Genomic DNA, 7,261 nt, shown 5'->3' on the forward strand with positions numbered 1-7,261 from the left:
TGTGTTACGTAAACTCTAAGTAATTCATAGTAAGCCTGGGCTGCATCAACGCCTCGCGTCATAGAGTCCAGGCATGAGGTTACATTTCCTGTCCTATAATGCGCTCTGCGCCGGAGCATTGATGACAATTAGCATTATTAGGTTTAATACAGTAATAACTGAATTGAAAATGTGTAAACTTCTCATCCATTAAAAATTATATTTTTTTATGAAAGCTCTCCGAAAAAGCTTAACTGGCGCAGTCGGTAGGTTAGCGCTGAACCGGACAACCAAAAATCGTATTCGGTGTCCGTTTCAACGTTTTACTGTTATTTATTAGTGCATCTAACCATATCTTAACACAGTATTTTGACACTGAAAACGAAAATAACTTTCAAAATATTATTGTTGTTAATGGATTTATCGAAAAATTGAAGGGAAAGCCTCGAGAGCTGTATCCTTCAATTTTCCGATATCGAGACGAGAGATAGACATAAAAGCTGCAAATACGTGACCAAGAACTTAAGAAATTTTGATTGAAAAGTTTTCAGATCAAAGAAATGAAAATTCTCTTAACCGTGAACTTGTCAATTTACACTAGAAAAACGAGCGCCCCCAACAGTTTTACGATAAATGCACAAATTTGTTGACCACTTTTATAAATTACATAAATATGACGATCAGAACGCCTTAGGTGTTGAAATTTTTTTTCCCCGAATCTTTGTTTAAAGCCTAGCAATTCATTAAAGAAGGCAATATTATATGTACTTACGGAAAGGTAATCAACCTCAAAGTAATACTAATATCAATAAACAGGCAAACCAAAATTATAATCAAAACCGAAACTGCAGACATAATAACTCTCAGAGATTTCCCCAAATTGGTTTCAACAGAGACCAAATTAAAACTATAACAGTAATAACTTTAACCAACAAAATTTCGGATCTAGTTTTATCGAGTTTTCCCACCCAGTATGAATCAAAGCACCGCCTATCTCCACGTGAGTTTAGATAATACGAATAACTTTGCACAACGAAATACCACATTCAGTTTGTGTTAGTTTGTTTCCGCTGGTAGATTACGTTTTGAAGTCCATATGGCGCGGTTCCCACTGTACCCTAATGTATTTGCGTTACTGGATGATTGATGTTTGTGATTCAGGAAAATACCTTTTAGGCGAAAGAGCTCACTTTTAAATGTATATGACTTAATAGTTTTGTTATCACAAAGTAATAAATTAAATCACTCCACTCCATTATAATCGTCCGTTGTTCCGATCGACTGCGTAATACCCAAGTCCTGGGACGCGCCAATATCGATAGCATTGAAGTTTATTAAATGTATCGACAGGTTCGATGGTACGGTCACGTATGACGTATGGCGGAGGACAAAGTGGCGAAGCGCATCTTATGCTCTGAACTTGAGGAGAGTAGGCGGAAATGTGGCGGTCAACTTCTCGGATATAAAGATGTTCAGAAGCGACATAATAATATGAGAAGATGTCGCATTGAGCTGTCTCAATGGGGAGATTTGGCAGCACTGCGTCCTATCAGGTGGACAATATTATGAAGAGGCAAGGCCATTAGTTCGAAGAGCAATCGAAAGCTGAACTCGATGCTAAACTTGATGAGATAAAGGTACAGATAAATGACTTTGGCGGTGTACTCACGTGCCCTAAATGGGTACGACGGTTGGCCACATTAATCATCTTCGAACGCTGTAGCGCCAACGCAAATAGGAGTTGTCAAAGTAATTGCCGTGACCGAACACGATTGGATAAATATATAGATAGATATGCCGCAAAGTAAGACTGACGTACCTCCATTACGTGAAACAATGAATTATTCAGTTTAGAAAAGTGAAAATTATATTTTTTATAAATGATAATAGATAGATTTTATGTGTTAATAGAAGAAACTCATCGGTGGCGTTACAAGAGGTAGACCGAGTTTGGAATTTACGGATGGCACACATACAGAGACTTAAACTTCCTTATGTGACGTAGGTAAGGTTCAACAAACACTTCTCAAATGGGATAAGAACGGTAAATACTACTGTAAACCCGCTAGTAAGGGTCCCGGAGAGCTATTCCAATTAGGATTCATCAATTTGGAGATCATTGCAGCTAATCCTGTTTCGACAACCACCCCGACACAAGAAGGGGTAGATATTTTAGGAGGGAAAAATTGTAACGTCGCAATTGAGGATTTTAGAGAAACTGTGAGTTAGATCTATGACGAAGTGTAAGAACTATATATCTTGCGCTTAAAAATTAACACTGAGAGATAAGTGGCGAATCTTCAAGGGTTTCAAAGCAGTTTGACTCATATTATCCTAAGATCCCATAAACTACAATGGTAGCCCTAAACGCCCAATGCACATTTTAGTAGAAGTAGAGCTCCTTGTGAAAGACATCGTTCAGAGAAGTACTGACACTTATTTTTGCCGCCAAACAGTAATGTGAACATTCCGGTTTTGAAGGGTAAGGGTGCTGGTGAAATTACAAGCATATGGGACTTGTCAACTTATATCTCAGGGTGATAGGCGCAGTGGCAATGTCCCTTAGGTCTTTACGATTTAAAGCTCTGAGTGTCACTGCAATTCTTATGGACAGGCGTGTCGCTTACCACCAGGCGCATGACTTGTTCGTTCCATCACTTGGTATCATAAAACAGCATTAAAATGTAAATCGAGTTCTTAAGCTTTCGTTATTGTTACACTTATTTGGATTTAAATCCTGGATATTTGCTTTTTCAAACAAACTTGTTTGTTGTTGCCTGCAAACTTGTTCCCTGAACGTTATAACTTGGGCCTTTTTAGGACGAGAGTGAATAGGCATTATTTAGGTGTTCATGCTCCATCGTCGACCTCATCGTCACTTTCCATCAGGTGAGATGGAGATCAAATGAGTATTAAAAAAAAAACAGTGAAATATTTTTATAATGTACACTGGATGTTCATGTGGACATAGGAATAATATTGATTGGGTCTGAATCATTGTGTACATTTTGATGTACACGAGGCCTTATGAGATTATAGAAAAAATGCTACGGCTACGCCTTATCGAATTTAATAGTTTTTTTTATCTAAGACTTTATAAATATATTTATTCAATATTTTTATCAGTTAATATAAATCTGGGTATATGTAAAGCGTTGAGAGAAGTTATTGTTGAATAAGGATTGACGGATCTTAATAAGTGACATGGGTCCCAGTAGAGTAAGGTGGATTTGAATGTATTGGAAGAGAAACATCCTGACTGTAGAACTTTATACGTTTTATGACAAATGTCAAGTAAGGTTTGAAAATTGTCATCTCCTGTCTACGAATATGTCTTGAGTGATAACGCGCACGATGACGTCCATCATTACATTCTAACGCTAACTGTCATACACAACGCATACTCAAAAATGAATTGCAGTGTCACAGTATTCTTATATTTTTCACTTGCGTCACGTTTTCCAATTTTTTAATAGCCGTCAATATCACAGTTCTCGTTTGCATGTTAAGACCCTATTTTTGTTTGATTATGTTATTTTTAATAATAATAATAAAAATAAAGAGAAAATAAAATCTTGGTACCTATACATTATCAATATCCTGAGCAGTTAATTTATATCCAAACGCCCATTTAATTAAAGAACACTGAACCAGATCGTAAAGAGGCGTAAGGCTTTTATTTTTTCTCAGAAAAGTAATCTAGATGAGACTTTATGTATTATTCTATTCCTGGCTTGATTTTCGTATACACGGAACGATACTTAGGATGTTTAAAATTCCAGCCGTCGATCTGAACATCTGTTTTTTTCCTATAATGGAACATTTCCATTTCATTTCGATTTGGGCTATTTGTGTCATTGCTAAAATTATGAGCACAATAAAGTGCTTTTGTAACATTTTAAGAGTAGATGTCGTTATTATTACCAAATATTGAACATTAAATACCTATAAAAAGACAGACGAAAACAAACTAAGCTCAATCTCAATCTTTAGTTTATATGGCTTTACAACTGACCTATTTAACATGCCTTGTAAATACGACTGCATAAAATTAAATGATTTTATAAATTGTTAAGTAAAACAAACAAGGGCTCAAATATTGATTGACAACATAACGGTGGAACCTAACCCTACGCCTAGTCCCCCGGTAATGGAAAGGGGAAGGCGGAATTTAATCGTGTTATTCCATCGCACTCTCTCCGTGATATATCCTGTAAAATACCGATAAGCAGGCAACCTTACGGTGGCTCTATATATTTTTTATAACCATAGGATAAAACTGAGGGTATACCTGCTTGGACTTGAAGAATGTAATTAATTATATTTAGTATATTTTAAAGTCAACCGTGACCATGGGACCTGTAAAGGGCCCGAAACGTCTGTTTGTTTGAAAAAGCAAATATCCAGGATTTAAATCCAAATAAGTGTAACAATAACGAAAGCTTAAGAACTCGATAAACATTTTAATGCTGTTTTATGATACCAAGTGATGGGACGAACAAGTCATGCGCCTGGTGGTAAGCGACACGCCTGTCCATAAGAATTGCAGTGACACTCAGAGCTTTAAATCGTAAAGATCTAAGGGACATTGCCACTGCGCCTATCACCTTGAGATATAAGTTGACAAGACCCATATGCTTGTAATTTCACCAGCACCCTTACCCTTCAAAACCGGAATGTTCACATTACTGTTTGGCGGCAAAAATAGATGTCAGTACTTCTCTGGACGATGTCTTTCACAAGGAGCTCTACTTCTACTAAAATGTGCATTAGGCGTTTAGGGCTACCATTGTAGTTTGTTGGATCTTAGGATAATTAAGGCAACTCAGGACAGGAGAAGCGAGAAAAACTGTTTTGCTAGATCAAATGGTTTAGAGTGGTACACACGGCGACTTTCGTGACACGTGCGATTGCATCGCTACACTTGCGATTTATAGGCGATTGCATCGATGCAAACGCGCGACTGCATCGATACAAACGCGCGATTGCATCGATACAAACGCGTGACTGCATCGATATAAACACGCGATTGCATCGATACAAACGCGCGACTGCATCGATACAAACGCGCTATTGCATCGATACAAACGCGCGACTGCATCGATACAAACGCGCGATTGCATCGATACAAACGCGCGATTGCATCGATACAAACGAGCGACTGCATCGATGCAAGTGCGCGACTGCATCGATACAAACGCGCGACTGCATCGATACAATCGCGCGACTGTATCGATGCAAACGCGCGACTGCATCGATACAAACGCGCAAGAGTAGCGATGCAGTCGCGCGCTTGCATCGCTGCTAAAAGTCGCCGTCTGCAACCACTCTTAGGTATTTACTATTAAATAACTGTCTTCTAAAAATATACCATTCACCTAAGGATATTGTATTAAGATTGTAATGTAGTATCTAATGAGTGTAATTCGTTACACGATAGGATGTACTTTACTCGATCATATTATAAAATCTCGAAAACAGGCTAGAATAAAAGTCTAATACGAATTATTTAAGAATAAAATATGTAACTTCGCGCATATTTTTTTTAATATGGAGATATTGCTCTATAAATATTACAGAGAACTTGCTAAATTTTAGTTTCCAACTGAAACCCTACAGTTATTAAATTCACGTTTACCCCAAAACTTGAAAATTGTCCAGAGGTTAAAGATACGCCGCGTCGTCCCCCACACAATAAAAATAAAATACCAATTATTCACACAAACAACGACTCTAAGTATAAAGACACTTTGTGTGGTTTCAGCTGCGGTAACAAAAGGGTCACTAACTGGCATTTGCTGGAAAACACAATACATTTTCGGCACTGATTTTCAATTAGAACGCTAAGTGAGGTCACGGAACATCATACCTAAGATACTACATACATCCTTAATTAAATAAGACAATACCTATTAACACACATATGAACCAGAACTAGATTAATAATGTATGTTAATTCTTCTTCTTCTTTTTATGAACATGACAGGTTGTAACAGAATATCAGCGGCGTCGTGAAACACTCCGCCATTGTGCTGAGCTACAGGCCTTTTATCTTACACCATTATTATTGTTGTTACTACAGTACCGGCACGCTATGATGGCCGTTTTGACAAATTAAAATAGTGAGGTCAAATCTCAATTCATTATCGAAAAAATATATAATTAAATGCGAGTCGCATCTATATAAGTTTTTAGATTTATAACTAGTATTGCAAGGGCTAGCTAAATAAAAAGTTTTAATAAAACGAAAATAATAATGTTTACTTAATATAACGTCAATTCAAAACTGCTTTGTTTAGCACGCAGCTTTGACTCGAGTTTGCCGGAAGTAGACGTTGAGCTGGACAGCGATCCTGTAAGTGACGATCGTATTAGATTCCATTTTATTAAAAAAATTCGAACTTCGAAATACACTTAAATTTTTAACCGACTTAAAAAAAACGAAGAGGTTCTCAATTCGACTGTATGTTTTTTTTTGTATGTATGTTACCCGATAACTCCGGTCTTTGTGCACCGATTTTCATGATTCTTTTTTTGTTGGAAAGAGGGTACCTCCATAGTGGTACCATTTAATTTTGAAGAAAATCATCCACCTCAAAGAATGGCTTTTCAAGTTTGAAGATTCATTTTTATAAATAGCGCCTAAATTTTATTATAAGGAGCAAATTAATGGTTGATTTTGCTATTCTCTTATTCAAAGCATTTATCTCTCTCAATATACTTTGAGTAGTGAGAACAGATTTTAATTATCTCCTGTGTCAAGTTCCGTATAGTGGCGAACTAGGGGATGAATCCGGGTTTGCGCAGTTTCCGGTAACCGATTTCAAAAAAACTTGGTAAATAGATGTAATTCCACGTACTTTTGAGGTCGGTTTTTTTAATACTCTGTACTGAGATTATACATATAATATACATCCATAAATTTTACTGCACGTCGCTATTGGCAACAATGCACATCTACTAACTCCTTCAATGTAGTTATGAATTAATACGAAACTTGATGAGCGGACAAACGTTAAAACGGCCATCATAGCGTGCCAGTACTTTAAGTACTGTGCAGAGCTTATATTTATTTTTCCTTATTAATGTGTTGAGATAAATAAACGATTGTATTATTATTATTATACAATAATTAAATTATTATGCACACATTAAACTAAAATAGATAGATATGTGAATGTGTTTATGTTGTGTATGTATTTATGTACACCCAAGTAATGTACATAAGAAAGAAAATACAAATAATTCTACATAGTATAACTAACGAACATAGCTTAGCATT

This window comes from Hyposmocoma kahamanoa, unplaced genomic scaffold (assembly GCF_003589595.1).
Source record: "Hyposmocoma kahamanoa isolate Upper Pololo Valley unplaced genomic scaffold, ASM358959v1 66, whole genome shotgun sequence".
Classification (NCBI taxonomy): domain Eukaryota; kingdom Metazoa; phylum Arthropoda; class Insecta; order Lepidoptera; family Cosmopterigidae; genus Hyposmocoma; species Hyposmocoma kahamanoa.